The sequence below is a fragment of the Phacochoerus africanus genome, chromosome 2 (genome assembly GCF_016906955.1).
Source record: "Phacochoerus africanus isolate WHEZ1 chromosome 2, ROS_Pafr_v1, whole genome shotgun sequence".
NCBI lineage: Eukaryota > Metazoa > Chordata > Mammalia > Artiodactyla > Suidae > Phacochoerus > Phacochoerus africanus.
Genome location: NC_062545.1, coordinates 110959288 through 110979566, shown reverse-complemented (window position 1 = coordinate 110979566; position 20279 = coordinate 110959288).

Genomic DNA, 20279 nt, shown 5'->3' with positions numbered 1-20279 from the left:
GCAGAAGTCAATGTCTTTTATAACCTATCCTCAAAAGTCTCATACTATCACATTTACTATATTCCCTAGATCACACAGAATAAAACTTATATAACCTTGGAGGGATTACACAGGGTGTGAATGTGAATATTAGGAAGTAGAGATGGTTGGGGGTCATTCTGGAAGTTGGTTACCACAGTCTGCACTCTGACCCCCAATGATTCATGTCTTTCTTACAGGCAAAATACACTTACCTCCTCCCAAATCCTCCAGAAATTTCATCCCATTATAGGAAGAGCCTAAAGCCCAGTATCTGTCCTCTGAATCAGGTGTAGGGGTGGATGAAGTCAAGAAGCCTGATTCCTCCAGCTCTGTTTTTCTTTCTCAGGATTGCTTTAGCTGTTTGGGGTCTTTTGTGTTTCCATACAAATTAAAAAATTTTTTGTTCTTGTTCTTTGAAAAATGCCATTGGTAATATGATAGGGATTGTAATGAATCTGTACATTGCCTTGGGTAGTATGGTAATTTTGACAGTATTGGTTTGTCCAGTCCAAGAACATGATACATCTTTATATCTCTTTGTGTCATCTTTGATTTCTTTCAATAGAATCTTAGAGTTTTGAGAGTACAGGTCTTTTGGCTGCTTAGGTAGATATGTATTCCTAGATATTTTATTCTTTTTTGATGATTGGTGAGTAGGATTGTTCTTTATTTTCTCTCTCTGATCTTTCATTGTTAGTGTATAGAAATGCAAGTGATGTCTGTATATTTTGTATCATGCAACTTTACCAAATTCATTGATGAGCGCTAGTAGTTTTCTGATGGCATTTTTAGGATTTTCTATGTGTATCATGTCATCTGCAAACAGCAAAATTTTTACTTCTTCTCTTCCAATTTGGTTTCCTCTTATGTCTTTTTCTTCTCTGATTGCTGTGGCGAGGACTTCCAAAACTGTGTTGAATAAAACTGGTGGGAGTGGACATCCTTGTCTTCTTCCTTATCTTAGTGCAAATTCTTTCAGCTTCTTACTTTTGAGAATGATGATAGCTGTGGGTTTATCATATATGGCCTTTATTGTGTTGAGGTAGATTTCCTCTTTGTCCACTTTCTGGAGGTTTTTTTTTTTTTATCTTAAATGGATGTTGGGATTTGTCATAAGCTTTTTATGCGTCTATTGAGATGATCATATGGTTTTTATTCTTCAAATTGTTAATGTTGTGTATCACATTATCCGTTTGATTTGATGGCTGATTGATTTGCAGGTAGTGAAAAATCCTTGCATCCCTGGGATAAATGCTACTTGATCATGGTGGATGATCTTTTTAATGTATTGTTGGGTTGGGTTTGCTAGTGTCTTGTTGAGGATTTTTGCATCTAAACTCATCAGTGATATCTGCCTATAATTTTTTTTAAAGTTAACCCACTGTATTATTATTATTATTTTGTCTTTTCTGGGGCTGCACCCATGGCATATGAAGGTTCCCAGGCTAGGGGTCAAATCGGAGCTGTTGCCACCAGCCTACACAACAGCCACAGCAACACGGGATCCAAACCGTGTCTGCAACCTACACCACAGCTCACGGCAACACTGGATCCTTAACCCACTGAGTGAGGCCAGGGACCGAACCCACAACCTCGTTGTTCCTAGTCGATTCATTAACCACTGAGCCATGAAGGGAACTCCTTTTTTTTTTTTTAAGGCCGCACTTGCAGCATATGGAGGTTCCCAGGCTGGGGCTCCAATCAGGGCCACAGCTGCCAGCCTACACCACAGCTTGTGGCAATGCCAGATCCTTAACCCACTGAGCAAGGCCAGGGATCAAACTCACAACCTCATGGTTCCTAGTGGGATTTGTTTCTGCTGAACCACAACAGAAACTCCTGTAATTTTCTTTTTTGTGTTATCTTTGTCTGGTTTTATTATCAGGGTGTTGACTTTGCGGATTTCCTGTTGTTGCTCAGCAGGTTAAGAACCCAACACTGTGTCCACGAGGATGTGGTTTTGATCCCTGGCCTTGCTTAGTGAGTTAGGGATCCAACGTTGTCTCAAACTACAACATAGTTCACAGATGTGGCTCAGATTCCACATTCCTGTGGCTGTAGTGAAGGCTGGCAGCTGCAGCTCTGATTCAACCCAGCACTCAGGAACTTCAATATGCCACAGATGCAGCCATAAAAAGAAAAGAAAGAATGAGTTTTGGAGTGTTTCTTCCTCTGTGATTTTTTGGAATAGTTTCAGAAGGATAGGTGTTAACTCTTTAAATGTTTGATAGAATTCACCTGTGAAGCCATCTGGTCCTGGACTTTTGTTTGTTGGGAGTTTTTAAATGACAGCTTCAATTTCAGTTATGATTGCCATTTTCTTTTGTATTTCATCTTGATTCACTCTTGGATTGATTCACTCCAGTTGCTTTACAGGTAAGGTAAGGTTGTTTATTTGAGATTTTTCTTGTTTCCCAAGGTAAGCTTTGTATTGCTATAAACTTCCCTCTTAGAACTGCTTTTGCAGCATTCTGTAAGTTTTGGATTGTTGTCTTTTTGTTTTAATTTATCTCTATATATTGTCTGGTTTCTTCAGTGATCCATTGGTTTACTAGCATATTGTTTAGTCTCCATGTGTTGTGGTCCCCCCCACACACAGGTTTTTTTTTTTTTCTCATAGTTGATTTCTATTCTTATTGAATTGTGGTCAGAAAAGATGCTTGATGTGATTTCAATCATCTTAAATTTTCTGAGGCTTGATTTGTGGCCTAGAATGTGGTCTCTCCTGGAAAATGTTCCATGTGTGCTTGAGAAGAGTGTGTATTTTGTTGCTTTGGGCCAGAATGGTCTATAAATATCTGTTAAGTTCTTCTGGTCTAATGGATCGTTTAAGGCCTGTGTTTCCTTGTTGATTTTCTGTCTAGATTTTCTGTCCACTGCTGTAAGTGGGGTCTTAAAGTGCCCTACTATTACTGTGTTATTGTTGATTTCTCCATTTTGTAATGTCCTTCTTTGTCTCTTGTAACAGTTTTTATTTTTAAAGTCTATTTTGCCTGATATAAGTATTGCTACTCCAGCTTTCTTTTGATTTCTGTTTGCATGGAATATCTTTTTTCCATCCTCTCACTTTCAGTATGTATATGTCTGTAGAACTGAAGTGGGTCTCCTGTAGACAACATATATATTGGTCTTGTTTTTGTATCCATTCAGCCACTCTGTGTCTTTTGGCTGGAGCATTTAGTCCACTTACATTTAAGGTAATTATTGATATGTATATTCTTACTGCCATTCTGTTAATTGTTTTTTGTTTTGTTGATCTTTTTTATCCCCTTCTTTTGCTCTCTTGTGGTTTAATGACTATATTAGTGTTTAGTTTGGATTGTTTTCTTATTTGTGTGTGTATCTATTGTAGATTTTTGGTTTTTAGTTACCATAGGGTTTTGATATAGGAGTCTGTATATACAAGATTGTTATAAGTTACTGGTCTCTTAATTGCAAATGCCTTTTCCACTATCTGGCATTTGTACTCTCTTCTCATGATTGCTGGTTTTGATACCATATTGTCTGTGGATGATATCCAGTCTTTGCTATATGTTTTCCTTTACCAATGAGACTTCCCGTTTGTAATATTCTTGTTCCTAATTGTGGCTTTTCCTTTTCCACCTAGAGAAGTTCCTTTAGTATTTGTTGTAAAGCTGGTTTGGTGGTGCCGAATTCTCTTAGCTTTTGCTTATCTGTAAGACTCTTGATTTCACCTTCAAATCTGAATAAGAGCCTTGCCAAGTAAAGTATTCTTGGTTGTAGGTTTTTTCCTCTCATCATTTTAAGTGGATTGTGCCATTCCCTTTTGACGTACAGAGTTTCTACTAAAAAATTAGCTGATGACCATAACAGGGTTCCTGTGTATGTTATTTGTTGCTTTTTCCTAGCTGCTTTCAGTATTTTCTCTTTGTCTTTAATTTCGGTCACTTGGACTAATATTTGTCCTGTGGTGTTCCTCCTTGGGTTTATTCTACATGGTGTTTGTTGTGCTTCTTGGACTTGAGCGAATGATTCCCATGCTAAGGAAGTTTTTGGCTATTACCTTTTTTTTTTTTTTTTTGGTGTTTTGTCCTTTTAGGGCCACACCCACGATATCACGATATATGGAGGTTCCCAGACTAGAGGTCTAATTGGAGCTGTAGCCGCCAGCCTACGCCAGGGCCACAGCAATGCCAGATCCGAGCCGTGTTTGCAACCTACACCACAGCTCACAGCAACACTGGATCCTTAACCCACTGAGCGAGGCCAGGGATCGAACCCGCAACTTCATGGTTCCTAGTCAGATTTGTTTCCACTGTGCCATGATGGGAACTCCCAGCTATTATCTTTTCAAATATTTTCTCCAGCCCTTTCTCTCTTCTCCTTCTGATACCCCTATAATGGGAATGTTGTCCCAGAGTTCCCTTAGACTGTCCTCATTTTATTTTTTTTCTTTATTCTGTTCCACAACAGTGATTTCCTCCAATCTATCTTCCACCTCATTTATTCATTCTTCTGCTATTATTATAGTTTTCTGCTATTGATTCATTCTAGTGAATTTTTCATTTCAGTTATTGTGTTGTAAATCTCTGCTTGTTTATTCTTTAAATCTTCTATTTCTTTGTTAAAATATTCTTGTAATTTATTGATCTTTGCCTCCAGTTTTTTTCTGAGATCTTGGATCATCCTTACTATCATTATTCTAAAATCTTTTTCATGTAGATTGCTTATTTCCACTTCACTTAGCTATTCTTCTAGAGTTTTATCTTGTTTCTTGGTCTTGCTCATATTCCTCTGTCATTTCATTTTATCTAGCTTTCTATGTGGTCTCCTTTTTGCAGGCTACAGGGTTGTAGCCTTTCTTGCTTCTGGTGTCTGCCCCCTTGTGGGTGAAGTTAATAGAGGGGTTTGTGGCCGACTTCCTTATGGGAGAGAATGGTGGCTGCACACTGCTAAGTGGAGCTGAGTCTTGTCCCTCTGGTGGGTGGGGCTTTGTCTTTGGCTGTGATTAGAGGTGGCTATGTGCCTAGGAGGACTTTAGGTAGCCTGTTTGCTAATGAGTGGTGCTGTATTTCCACCCTGTTTGTTGTTTGGCCTGGAGCTTCTCAGCCCTGATGGTTGGGGCCAGATTTTTCCAAAATGGTAGCTTCCAGGGTGGCTCACACCAGTGATTATTCCCTAGAGCCTCCATCTTCAATGTCTTGCCCCCACAGTGAGCCATAGCCACCCTCTGCTTTTCTAGAAGACCCTTCAAGACCCACAGGTAGGTCTGACCCAGATTCTTAGGAAGTTCTTTCTTTGCCCTAGGACCCAGGGCACATGAAACCCTGTGTGCAGCCTCCACGAATGGTCTCTGTTTACACCAGTCCTGTGGAGCTCCTGTGTTCAAGCCCCACTGACCTTCAATGCCAAATGCTCTAAGGGCTCCTCCTCCCAATGCCAAACCCCCAAGCTGGGAAATCTAATGTGGGTTTCGGAACTTTAACTGCTGTGGGAGAGCTTCTGTGATATAGTTATTTGCCAGTTTATGCACCTCTCCTACCGTCTTGATGTGGCTTCTTCTTTGTCTTTAGTTGTAAGATATCTTTTTTTGGTAGCTTCCGGTATATCTTATTGATGGTTGTTTAGCAATTAATTGTAATTTTGGTGTTTTCATACAAAGAGGTGAACTCAAGTTCTTCTACTCCACCATCTTGTCTGGAATCAACAACTCCTGTTCCTCTTGATCTTAAGACCTGTGAATTATAAGATGTTATTTGCTCCCCAAATTGGTGGCTGCTTGATTAGTACTCAAGGCTTAAAAACAATTCTTTTTTTTTTTTTTTTGTCTTTTTGCGATTTCTTAGGCCACTCTCATGGCATATGGAGGTTCCCAGGCTAGGGGTCAAATCGGAGCTGTAACTGCCGGCCTACACCAGAGCCACAGCAACACGGGATCCGAGCCGCTTCTGTGACCCACACCACAGCTCATGGCAACGCCGGATCCTCAACCCACTGAGCAAGGGCAGGGATCGAACCCGCAACTTCATGGTTCCTAGTCGGATTCGTTAACCACTACACCACGATGGGAACTCCCAAGAATAATTCTTGATTATGCTTTCTGAGCTCTTGGTTCTACTCTATGACTTACTCTTCTTTCATGAAAGGCAGCATGTATTTGGATCTGAGTATTTTTTTCTGCCTGCTTTCTGCTTGTAAGAGTTTAGGTGTCCAAAGTCCTCTTTTGTCCTCTCCTTTCAGTATAACTTAACAATGTCTCTGCTAATGTAATTTTTAAAAATTTTGTGAATCCACTATAAATATCATTGGGGTTCATGCTAATAAAAAAAAGCCATAGCCACAAAAATCTGTTCAAAATATACCCCTCTCTAGGCATTCTGCTAAGACAGTTGGAGATAACAATGTTAAGGTTCTTTTAAGGCCTATTGTTTAAGTAGCTCTCAAGGCACACCATCTTGGTTCTTTCCACAGTTTTAAAGGATTTTATAGTCACATCCTCAACTTCGTCTTTAGACCATTTTTTTCCTGGAAGTGCCCTAAATTTTATCTTTGCTTGGAAGCCATTTCTTAATTTTAGAGTTGTTTGTCATCTGGAGAGTCTGGCAATCTTTTTTTCCTTTGGCCATGCCCACAGCATATAGAAATTCCTGGGCCAGGGATCGAGTCTGAGCCACAACTTTGACCTATACCACAGCCACACCAACAATGGATCCTTAACCCACTTCACCAGGCCAGGGATTGAACCCATGCCACATCAGAGACAATGCCAGAAACTTAATCCATTGCACTACAGTGGGAACCCTGGGTCTGGGAATTTTCCAAACCATCAATTATTGATTCATTTTTGTTCAATAGTCCTTCCTTTAGCTACCTCTTGCCTGCATTTTAGTATAAGCAATAAGAAGCCAAGAGGCACCATCAACTCTGTGTCTGGAAATCTCAGCTAGATCACCTAGTTCAACAAGTACATGAAAATGTACTTTCCATGTTCTTGCAGGCAACAGTGTTGCTAAATTTTCTGCCATCACAAAACAATAATGTTCTTTCCTCCAATTTCCAATAAAATTTTTCTTACTGTCCTTTTAAGTCCACACCTGCAGCCTCTTCGAAGGCCATCATACTTCTAAACAGTTTTTTCAGGGTTCCTCAGGCTTCCACTGACATTCTTTTCCAAGTCCTTCCAACTTTTATCCACTGTTCTATTTCCAAATTCACTCTCACATTTTAGATTTTTGTTATAGCCGCACTCTACTTTCAGGTATAGAAATCTGTAATAGGGGAGTTCCCATTGTGGTGCAGTGGAAACGAATCCGACTAGGAACCATGAGGTTGCGGGTTCAATCCCTGGCCTTGCTCAGTGGGTTAAGGATCTGGCATTGCCATGAGCTGTGGTGTAGGTCACAGATGTGGCTTGGATCTGGAGTTGCTGTGGCTGTGGCATAGGCCAGCAGCTACAGCTCCAATTAGACCCCTAGCCTGGGAACCTCCATATGCCATGGGTGTGGCCCTAAAAAGACAAAAAACAAAAAAAAAATTTTGTAACATAAAAAATACATATTTCAGGAGTTCCCACTATGGCACACTGGGTTAAAGATCTACATTGTCTCTGTGGAAGAATGAGTTCAATCCCTGGCCCTGCACAGTAGGATAAGGATCCAGCATTGCTGCAGCTGTGGCATAAGTCACATCTGCAGCTCCAGTTCAGTCCCTGGCCTGGGACCTTCCATATGCTGTGGGTGTGTCCTGGAGGGAAGGAGAGAAAGGAAAGGAGGGAAAAAATATATATGTATTTCAGATGTAATTCCCAATTTATATACCTTGAATTTACCCATTTAAAGTGTACATCTTAGTGATTTTAGTATATTCAAAAGACTCTGCATCTATTCAATTTCAGAACATCTTCACTCAAAAAATAAATACCCATTAACATTTGATCTGTGTTCCCTCTCCTCCCAGGCCCTGACTTTAGATTTACCTGTTATGAACATTTCACATAAATGGAATCATACAGTTTGTGACCTTTGGTGTCTGGCTTTTTACATTTAATGTAATGTGCATTTTCTATTGCTGCATTACAAATTAACCCACGTCACAAATTCTGTTTCATATTTGGGAGCAGTTTAGCTGAGTGATTCTAGTACAGGGTCTCTCTTGTGGCTGCAGACAAGATATCAGCAGGACTTTCAGTCCTGAAGGCTTGCCTGGGGCTGGAGGATCTAATCCCAAGATGGTTCACCCATGTGGCTACAGGCAAGAAGCCTCTTAGTTGCTAGCCTTTGGGAAGAGGTCTCAATGTCTCACTATGTGGACTCATCCATAGGTCTGCTTGACTGTCTTATGGCTTCCCTCAGATCGAGTGATTGAAGAGAGAAACAAGGCAAAAGCCTCAGTATCTTTTATAATCTAGACTTGAAGTCATATACTATCACTTATGCCAAATTTCACTGGTCACATAGACCACCCCTGATTCAGTGTGGGAGAGGGCTGCACAAAGGCTAAATACCAGAAGATGGGGCTCTTTGGGGGCCATCTTGGAAACTGGTTCCACCGATGGCTTATTGGGAAATTTTGTTGTACCAGCCTAAGATGATGAATGTTGGAAATTACACTGAATCCAGGAAAATTCAAAAAGAAATCAAAGTTTTTATATACTCTACTAAAAGAAGGCTTTTCTATAGGTCTGAGCTCTAAGCCTGTTTCTTCACTTTGATCTTTGAAGGTAAGTAGTTGAAGATCTTTGAGTGGCTGAAGTACAGAGAAAGACTCTCCCTAAAACAGATCCATTTCATCTCATTTCTTTCTGGCTTCTCCCTACCTCTAGGTCTTCTATTCATATTTGTCATATTTTTTCAATCCATTCTATCTTTGATAATATAAAATGCCTTCCTTTAATGTTGTTCTAAAATTTAAGCATTAAATATCATGCCTAAAAGCAAACCAAATTAATGGCAATTTAAAAAAATATTTCTGATATTGACAGATACATGTTTTTAATTTAACCATGTCATATCAGTGCAAGCCTTGAACCTTTGCATAGACTGTAGAGCAAACTGCTTGGAGCTGCCAAGGAGGTGCCATTTACATTAGGGCAGAAGGAGGAGGAAAGAGCCTTGTCTGGGTGTCGGGAGAATTGTGACATGACTGTGCAAGAGGAGCCACAGGAGTTCCCGTCGTGTCTCAATGGTTGATGAATCTGACTAGGAACTATGGGGTTTCAGGTTCGGTCCCTGGCCTCACTCAGTGGGTTATGGATCTGGCATTGCCATGAGCTGTGGTATAGGTCGCAGATGTGGCTCAGATCTGGCATTGCTGTGGCTTGGCATAGGCCAGCAGCTATAGGTCTGATTCAACCCCTATCCTGGGAACTTCCATATACCTTGGGTACCTAAAAAGACAAAAAAAAAAAAAAAAAAGAGGAGCCACAAAGTGTGAAGAGCCCTGTGAAGTTAGTGAATGTGTGCTCTGAACAGGGCACTTGCTTTCGACTGTTGTTTTTCAAATTTTTAGAATTCTTGTTGAAGCTCAGAGAAGAGCTGTGAACCTTCTCAGAAAATGACCAAAGTACAAATGTCGGGGGTTCACAGACCCCAGGTTAAGAATTCCTATTTGCCATGATAACTAATTTTCTTTTTTTCTTTTTTTTTTTTTTTTCCTGCTTTTTAGGGCTGAACCTGAGGCATATGGAGGTTCCCAGGTTAGGGGTCTAGCCAGAGCTACAGCTGCTGGCCTATGCCACAGCCACAGCCACAGCAATGCGGGATCTGAGCCACATCTGTGACTTACACCACAGCTCATGGCAATGCCAGATCCCCAACCCACTGAGCAAGGCCAGGGATCGAACCCCATTGTCATGGATGCTAGTCAGATTTGTTTCTGCTGCGCCACAATGGGAATTCCCCATGAAAACTTATTTTCTTACTTAATACTGTTAGAACCAGCACTGATAAATGTCTACATCTCCCAAAGTGGTATTTCTGGTTTGAGTTATGTTTAGTATTAGGGAAAAGAACTCTTACTTGACACAACTTTCTTGTTTTTTTTTTTTTCTCTGAAATTTACAACCTGTCAAGGTGATTATTGGCTGCAAATGATTTGCTTTACCTTCCTGGCAGAATATAAAATTTAAAAATTCTACCTCAGAATTTGAAAACTAAGATTCTGGAAATAATGTCTTTTTAGATTTCAATGGAAAAACACTTAGTCTTTTTCTGGAAGAGTTGGAGTTCATTAATGCACTTTTAAAAGGAAAAAGATAACCTTTATAAAATAATTAGCTTACCTTGTAAGCTTTTAGGATTTTACAATGATATTTTCACAACTATAGGCATAAAGAACTATATCAGATTAAAATATTTGCTATTGATCTAGTTTCAGATAGCCTTTGAATTTTGTTTCTTGGGGGATGCCAGAATAGATAATTGATCTTTAATTTTTGTGAAATAAAAAAACTGGAGTCCTCATCATGGCTCAGGGGTTAATGAACCCTACTTGTATCCGTGAGATCATGGGTTTGATCCCTGGTCTCGCTCAGTGGGTTAAGGATCCAGCGTTGCTGTGAGTTGTGGTGTAGGTCATAGACAAGGCTCAGAACTGCGTTGATGTGGCCGTGGTGGTGGTGTTGGCCGGCAGCTACAGCTCCAATTCGACCTCTAGCCTGGGAACCTCCATATGCCGTGGGTGCAGCCCTAAAAAGACAAAAACAAAAAAACTACCAAGCACAAAAGGTTCATATGGCAAACACTCATGTAATCCCAATACCCAGAATTTTTTTTTCTTTTTAGGGCTGCACCTGCAGCACATGGAGAGTCCCACACTAGGGGTCTAATTGGAGCTGTAGCTGCCAGCCTACACCACAGCCACATCAACGTGGGATCTGAGCCATGTCTGCGACCTACACCACAGCTCATAGCAACGCTGGATCCTTAACCCACTGAGCAAGGCCAGGGATCAAACCCATAACCTCATGGTTCCTAGTTGGATTCATTTCTGCTGAGCCATGACAGGAACTCCCAATACCCAGAATTTCAAATGTTAGCATTTAGTAAAATTTTATTCATTTTAAAATAATAAGAAAAGATAACAGATAAAGCTGAAGACCCCTAGGAGCACCACCCAAAATTGTACTCCTTTTACGCTGCAGGCAGCTGCCGTCAGGAGTTGGTGTATATCCTTCCAGTCCCTTGATGAATACTTTCACAGCCATGTGTAGTATCCATATCTAAGACATAATATTAAATTGTGTAATTTACATTTATACAAATGACATCATAGTATACATGTTTTCTATATTCCCCCTTTAACATTGTTTTTGTGATCTGGTCAAGCTGATAAATATAAATCTAGTTTGTTTAACTGGTTATAAATACTGCATTGTAAGACTATCACATTATAGTCTTTTATTTGATGGATTTTTTCTTTTTTACTATTATATGCAATGCTGTAAGGAACATCATTTTCTTAGTTTGAACTGTATGAAATTGCTATTTTTCTAGGTCAAAAATGCTTGAATATGGACAGTTTTATATGATTGAACCTAATTTTGTTGTTTGTGTACCAGCACTCACTTGTAATTTTTGACTATGCAATGGATGATAAATGATATCTGATTAGTTTTACTTGCATTTACCTATTGTTAATCAAATTAGACTTATTTTCATTTGTTCACTGGCCATCCGGATTTCCTCTAATGTAAATTTCCCACTTATATTCTGTGTTTATCCAGAAGAAGGGAAATGAATAAGGCATTTAAGAATTGATTGTGGGAGTTCCTGTTGTGGCTCGGTGGGTTAAGGACCCTGACGTTGTCTCTGTGAGGATGGAGGATCGATCCCTGGCCTTTCTCAGTGGGTTAAGGAACTGGCATTGCTGCAAGCTGCAGCATAGTTCACAGATGCTTCTTGGATTCATTGTTACCATGGCTGTGGCATAGGCCACAGCTGCAGCTCCAATTTGACTCCTGGCCACAGTCATATGCCACAGGTATAGCCATAAAAAGAAGGGGAAAAAAAGGATTTTTGACATGTTCATGGATTGGAGAATGAATACCTTGATAAATACTGGAGTTCTACCAACACATGGTAAATTTTTTAATGGCCACAAATTCTTCCCATTCTGTTGTGCATGCTCCTTTTGCACTGTGATTTTGCCTCTCTTGCCAGCCAAAGGTGGTATCTGTTTCTCTCCTCCCAACCTGGGCTGGCCCTGTGACTAGCTTTGACTCATGGGATGTGGTGGAAATTATGTTGCATGAGTTCCAGACCTTAGGCTTCAAGAGGCCATCAAGCTTCCATCTTTACCCTCTGAAAATGCTGCCCCACCACTGCCATGTAAGGAAGCCAGACTAGCTTACTGGATGGTAGGAGGCCACATGGAGAACTGAGCTACCCAGCTGAGAGCCAGCACCAGCTGCCATATAAGTGACTGAAGGCATCTAGGACCTTCCAGTGCCCTTGAGCCTCCATAGGAATGCAGACAAAAGAGGGAGCCCAGGTGAGACCAACCCACAGAATCATGAAAAAGAGTAAGTTGTCATTATTTTAAGCCCCTAGATTCTGGGGTGGCTTGCTTTGCACCGGTAGTTAGCTATGCTCTGGTGTGGTTATGAGATAAATAAATAATTTGGGAGAAAAAGTAGAACTTGAAAGTACTTGATTTTGAACAGACAGGATCCTTTTTTTTTTATTTAGAAGAATAGTATTAACTGTGCTTGCTATGTGTTAAACATTTGTGCTTAGCATTTTGTATATGTTAACTCATTTTATCTTCAAAACAACCCTAGTAAGTAGAAATTATCTTTATTTTACCCAAAGTCATATAACCATTAATCATTAGAACTCATTTCAAATCCAGGTATATCTGACTCAAAAGCCTGTTCTAACCATTATCTTGTCTGCCTATATGAAAAAGCATCTCTAAAAATTTATAGAGCAATAAAAGGACGGTTAGTGGCATGAAATTTTATAGAAGCAATTTTTAATAAAAAATTTAAAGTCATGTGGAGTTCCCGCTGTGGCACTGTGGGCTAAGGATCCATCATTGTCTCTGGTGGTACTGGTTTGATCCCCAGCCTGGCACAGTGGCTTAAGGATCCTGAGCTGCTGCAGCTGTAGTGTGGGTCACAGCTGTGGCTCAGATTCAGTCCCCGGCCCAGGAACTTCCATATGCCATGGGTGCATCCAAAATAATAATAATAAGCCACGTAAAATGAATAAAAATTAACATTTATTGGGGCTTTATTTTTTTAAATTTCTCAATGAATTTTATTACATTTATAGTTGTACAGCAATCATCACAACCAAATTTTATGGCATTTCCATCCCAAAACCCCAGTGTATCCCCCCACCTCCAACCTGTCTCATTTGGAAACCATAAGTTTTTCAAAGTCTGTGAGTCAGTATCTGTTCTACAAAGAAGTTCATTGTGTTCTTTTTTTAGATTCCACATGTAATTGATAGCATTTGATGTTGGTGCCTCACTGTCTGCCTGACTCACTTAGCATGATAATTTCTAGGTCCATCCATGTTGCTGCAAATGCCGTTATTTCTTTAGTAAATCTGGCTGTAAATAAAAAAATACACAACTTTTATTATTAATATGCAAATTAAAGACAGATGACACAGAATCATGCTTTTTACACATACCCCTCTCTTAAATACATAGCATGATATATAAAATGTGAAATGAGAAAATGAAAAAGACACTCAGGAACTTAGGAACACAAACATAAAACATTGGGCAGAGCTCAAGCTGCTGTTTCCTGAGCTCTAGGTCCAGAAGGCAGCGGCAGCTCCAATATTCTGTTTCTGTAGAATAATTGAAACTAAACCTGCTTGCCTAAGAAAAAATTTAAATGTAGGCTTTCAACTAAATCTTACAGGACTATTCTCTCTCATTTTTTTCCAAGATGAAGTTTTGCTAGGCAAGAAAATAATAGTAGACTTGGTACAGTAGTGGGGTACTGAGCCAAAATAGGAAAAACAGAGGTAAACTGAGAAACTTAGCTCTTCTGACATCCCCTAAGAAACAAGTTTCAGGGGTTATTTGTGCCTGGATCAATAAGCAAATATCTTAACTTGATATAATTTTTTTTAAATTGTTACTGAAGTATAGTTGATTTACAGTGTTAATTTCTGCTGTACAGCAAAGTGGTTCAGTTATACATATACATATATCCATTCCTATATAGGTTATTACACAATATTGAACAGAGTTTCCTGGGCTATGCAGCAGGTCCCTGTTGACTGATTAACTTGATATAATTCTTTATGCCTATAGTTGAAAATGTAAATGGATAAACAATGAGATCCTGCTGTATAGCACTGGGGACTATGTCTAGTTACTTGTGATGGAGCATGATAATATGAGAAAAAAGAATGTATACATGTATGTGTGACTGGTTCACCTCTCTGTATAGTAGAAAATTGACAGAACACTGTAAACTAGCTATAATGGGAAAAAAATCATTTAAAAATGTAGCTGTAAAAATCCTAAAAGTTTACAAGATAAGGTCATAATTCTATAAAGAAATCTTTTTTCTTTGTAAATGCAGTAGTGAACTCTAAACCTTCCAGAAAAAAATTTAAGTTTTTGCCATTAAAATTACAAAGACATATTTCCAGAATCTCAGTTTTTTTAAAATTGAAGAATAGTTCATTTACAATTATGTTAGTTTCTGGTATACAGCAAAGTGATTCAGTTCTCTATATATATCTGTTTTCCTATTTTTACCATTATAGTTTATTAGAGGATATTGAATATAGTTCCCTGTGGTATACAGTAGAATCTTCTTTTATATCCAATTTATATACAGTAGTTTGTATCTGCTAATCTCAAACTTCTAATTTATCCTTCCCCCATCCCTTTTCCCCCTTGGTAACCATAAGCTTGTTTTCTATCTGAGTTTGTTTCTCTTTCATACATAAATTCATCTGTGTCATATAATAGATTCCACATGTAAGCGACATCATATGATATTTGTCTGTCTCTGTCTGAGTTACTTTACTTAGTATGATAATCTCTGGGTTTATCAATGTTGCTGCAGTAGCATTTCTTCATTCTTTTTATGATTGAGTAGTATTGCATTATAAAGATGTATCACATCGTTTTTATCCATTTGTCTGTCAATGGACATTTAGGTTGTTTCCATGTCTTGGCTACTGTAAGCAGTGCTGCTGTGAACACAAGGGTGCATGTATCTTTTCAAATTACAGTTTTCTCTGGATATATGCCCAGGAGTGGGATCACTAGTTCATGTGGCAACTGTGCTTTTTTAAGGAAACCTCCATGCTATTCTCCATAATGGCTGCGCCAATTTACATTCCCACCAACAGTGTAGGAGGGTTCCCTTTTCTTCACACCCTCTCCAGCATTTGTTATTTACAGACTCTTTGATGATAGCTATTTTGACTGGTGTGAGATGCTACTTCATTATAGTTTTGATTTGCTTTTCACTAATAATTAGCAATGTTAATCTTTTTTTTTTTTTTCCTTTTTGGCCACCCCATGGCATATGGAGTTCCCAGACCAGGGATCGAATCTGAGCTGAAGTTGCAACTTATGCCACCATGGCAGCATGCCAGATCCTTAACATATTGTACTGGGCTAGGAATCGAACCCACATCCCTGCCACTACAGAGACATCATTGATCTCATTGCACCACAGCAGGAACTAGTGTGTTGAGCATCTTTTCATGTGCTGTTGGCCATCTGTATGTTTTCTCTGAAGAAGTGTCTATTATGCCCATTTTTCGATTGGGTTGTTTGTTACTGAGTTTATGAGCTATTTGTATATTTTGTAAATTAAGCCCTTGTTGGTTGCCTCATTTGCAGATATTTTCTCCCAGTCCGTAGGTTGTCTTTTCATTTTGTTGTGTGGTTTCCTTTGACATGCAAAAGCTTTTAAGTTTGACTTAGTCCCATTCGCTTATTTTTGCTTTTATTTCTGTGCCTTGGGAGACCAACCTAAGTAAACATTGCTATGATTTATGTCAGAGAATGTTTTGCCTTTTTTTTCTTCTAGGGGCTTTATGGTGTCATGTCTTATGTTTAAATCTTTAAGCCATTTTGAGTTTATTTTTGTGTAAGATGTGAGAGTGTGTTCTAACTTCATTGATTTACAGTGCAACTGACCAGCTTTCCCTATACTACTTGTCAAAGAGACTGTCTTTTTTCCATTGTATATTCTTTTCTCCTTTGTCAGAAACTAATTGACCATGGGTGTTTGGGTTCATTTCTGGGCTCTCTGTTCTGTTCCATTGATCCATTTGTCTGTTTTTGTGCCAGCACCACACTGTTTTGATTACTGCAGCTTTGTAGTATTGTCTGAAATCTGGAAGGGTTATGATTTCAGCTTTTTTCTTTTTCCTCAGGATTGTTTTGGCAATTCTGGACCTTTAATGGTTGTATATAAATTTTAGGATTATTTGTTCTAGTTCTGTGAAAAAATGTCTTGGGTAATTTGGTAGGGATCACATTAAATCTGTAGGTTGCTTTGGGTAGTGTGATCATTTTAACAATCACTTCTTCCAATCCAAGAGCATGGGATATCTTTCCACTTTTTTGAATCATCTTTGATTTCCTTTATCAGTGTTTTATAGTTCTCAGCATATAAGTCTTTCACCTCCTGGTCAGGTTTATTCCTAGGTTTTGTTGGTTTTTTTTATGTGACGTGTGTGTGTGTGTGTGTGTGTGTGTGTGTGTGTGTGTATGTGTGTGTGTGTGGCTTTTTAGGGACACACCCTTGGCATATGGAAGTTCCTAGGCTAAGAGTCAAAGTGAAACTACAACTGCCAGCCGATGCCAGAGACACAGCAATGTGGGATCCAAGCTGCATCTGCAGCCTATGCCACAGCTCATGGTAAGGCCAGATCCCTGACCCACTGAGCGAGGCCAGGGATTGAACCTGCATCTTCATGGATACTAGTCAGATTTGTTTCTGCTGCCCAGAATTAGAACTCCTTTTCTTATGTAATTTTAAAAGGAATTTTTTTCCCTTCTCTGGTATTTCATTGTTAGTGTAAAGAAATGCAACTTATATGTATGTTAATCTTGTGTCCTGCTACCTTACTGAATTTGTTTATCAGTTCTAGTAGTTTTTATGTGGCATCTTTAGGGCTTTCTATATATTGTAGCATGTTATTTGTATATAATAACTTTACCCTTCCCTTCTAATTTGGATAACATTTATTTATTTTTCTTGTCTGATTGCTGTGGCTGGTACTTCCAATACTATGTTGAGTAGAAGCGATAAGAGTGGGTATCTGTGTCTTGTTCCACATTTTGGCAGGAAGGTGTTCAGCTTTTTACCATTGAGTGTTGTGTTGGCTATGGGTTTGTCATAAATAGCTCTTATTTTGTTGAGATATGTTCCCTCTATATTTACTTTAGTAGGAGTTTTTTATCATAAATGGACATTGAACTTTATCACATGCTTTTTTTGCATCTATTGAGATGATCATGTGGTTTTTGTCTTTTATTGGTATGGGGTATCACATTGATTGATTTGCATATGTTGAACCATCCTTGTGGTCCTGAAATGAATCCATTTTGGTCATGGTGTCTGATTTTTTTTGTGTTGTTGAATTCAGTTTGCTAATATTTTGTTGAGAAATTTTGCATCTATGTTCATCAGTATCGTGGCCTGTAATTTTTTTTTTTTTTTTTTTGGTCTCGTCTGTCTGCTTTTAGTATTAGGGTGATGGTGGTTTCATAGAATGACTTTGGGAGTGTTCCCTCTTAAATTTTGTAGAAGAGTTTGAGAAGAATAGGTTTAAGTTCTTCTTGGCATGTTTGGCACAACTCCCCAATGAAGCCATCCATCTAGTCCTGGACTTTTGTTTGCATGGAGTTTTTTGTTCACTTGTTTTTTTAATTTCAGACAGAATCTGTTTTCAGATTTGGAAGAGAATTTTTCAACTTTGTATTTTTGACAGGGAGAATAAATGCTCCCCCCCAAATGTCCACATCCTAGTCCCCAGAATGTGTGAATGTTACCTTACATAGCAAAAGTGATTTTGCAGGTGTAATGAAATTAAGGATCCTGAAATAGAGAGATTATCCTGGATTATCCAGGTGAGCCCTATATAATCACAAAGGTCCCTATAGGAGGAAGGTGGGAGGTCAGAGTCAGAGGAGATGTGATGCCAGAAGCAGAGGATGGAGTGATATGGAGCCACTGACCAAGGAATATAGGTACATAGCCTCTAGAAGCTGGAAAAGACCAGGAAACATATTCTCCCTTTAGAACCTCCAGAAGGAATGTACACCTTGGTTTTAGCCCGAAGAGATATGTTTGGCACTTCTGACCTCCAAAACCGTAAGATAATAAATTTGTTATTTTAAGCCACCAAGTTTGTGGTAGTTTGTTACAGCACCAGCAGAAAAGTATATTTCTACTATTTTTAGCTATGTTTCTAATATGACAAATTTTTTTGTTGTTAAGAAAGGCAAATGAGAATGAATCTTTGGAAGATAGTAGCTTATTCTGACTTCTTTTCATTTCCAAACTCATCAGTAATCAGGTATACAGATTAGAATAACAATGGTAAACAAGCTTTTAATCATCAAAGTGGCAAAAAATATAGACTCCATTTATTAATGGAAGAGGTGGAGAAGGGGGAAAATATTTTCATATATTGGTAATAAAAAGCAATCCCTTGTTAAGAATACAGTATCTTGCCAAGGAGCAGTCCCACTCCTGGAAATCTAACCCACAGAAATGAAAACACTGTTATTAAGAACATATTTAAATGTTTATGGCAACACTGATTATAGCAGAAAAAAACTAGAAAAAAGTGGCCCTCAGTAGAATAATGATGAATAAATTATGGCACTTCCACACCACAAACTTGTGCAGCCATTGAAAAGAATTAGTGAATGGAGGTTGGACCCCTGCTTCACACCATATGCAAAATTCAAACCTAAAATATAAGAACTGAAACTATAACACTCCTAGAAGAAAATAAGCACAAATCTCTGTGAACTTGGTTTAGGCAATAATTTCTTAGATATGATACCAAAAGACAAGAAACAACAAAAAATTAGATTAACTTTATAAAAATTTAAAATATTTGGGGAGTTCCTGATGTGGTGCAGTGGGTTAATAATCTGGCTTGTCTCTATAGAGCCCCTGGTTTGATCCCCAGCCTGGTATAGTAGGTTAAGGATCCTGGCATTGCTACAGCTGCAGTGTAGGTTGCAGCTCTGGCTCAGATTCGATCCCTGGCCTGGGAACTTCCATATACCACGGGGGTGGCCAAAAAAAGAAAAAAATAAAATAAAATGTTTGTGTTTCTAAGGACAAATGGTAAAAAAGACAACCTACAGAATGAGAGAAAAGATTTGCAAATAATGTATATAAGGGATTGGTATGTAGAATACATAAGAACTCTTATTACAAGGTAACAAAGATCTGAACAGACATTTCTCTAAAGAAGATATACAAATGGCCAATAAGCACATTTAAATACGGTCAACATCACTTGTCATCAGGGAAATGTATATCAAACACTAATGAGAGAACTCTTCACACAGACTAAGATGGCTACAATGAAAAAACAGACAATAACAAGTATTGGCAAGAAGGAAGAGAAATTGGAATACTTGTGCATTGCTAGCAGGTTTGTAAAATGACATAGCCACTTTGTAAAACGGGCAATTCCTCAAAACCTAAATACGGAATTACTATATGACCCAGCAATTCTAAGGTATAACACCCCTTGGAACTTAAAAATATGTCTACACAAAAACTTGTACACACAGCTCACAGAAGCATTATTCATAATAGCCAAAAAGTGAAAACAACCCAAATGTCCACTAACTGATAATAAACAAAATGTTACATACTCTTACTACAGGATACAAGTCAGTCAAAATAGGGAATGAGGTGCTGATACATGCATGAATGGCTATGACATACATTATGCTAGCAAAGGAAGCCAGACACAACAGGCTACATATTATATGATCCCATTTATATAAAATGTACAAGATAGGCAAATCCAAGGAGCTAGAATGTATATTAGTGGTTGTCAGGAGCTGGGAGAAGGAAGCAGTAGGGAGTGAATGCTACTGAGTATGGGGTTTCTTTTTGGAGTGATGAAAATTGTCTGGGATTAGATAGTGGTAGTGGTTCCACAATGTTGTGAATATACTAAAAAACCACTGCAGTTTACATTGTAAAGTGTTGAACTTTATGGTATCTACAGTATATCTCAAAAATCTGAACTTTATCAGATGACTTACAGGGCAATCAGATAAGAAACCATTTGTTACCCAATCAGATCAGAAGCCAAGAATTT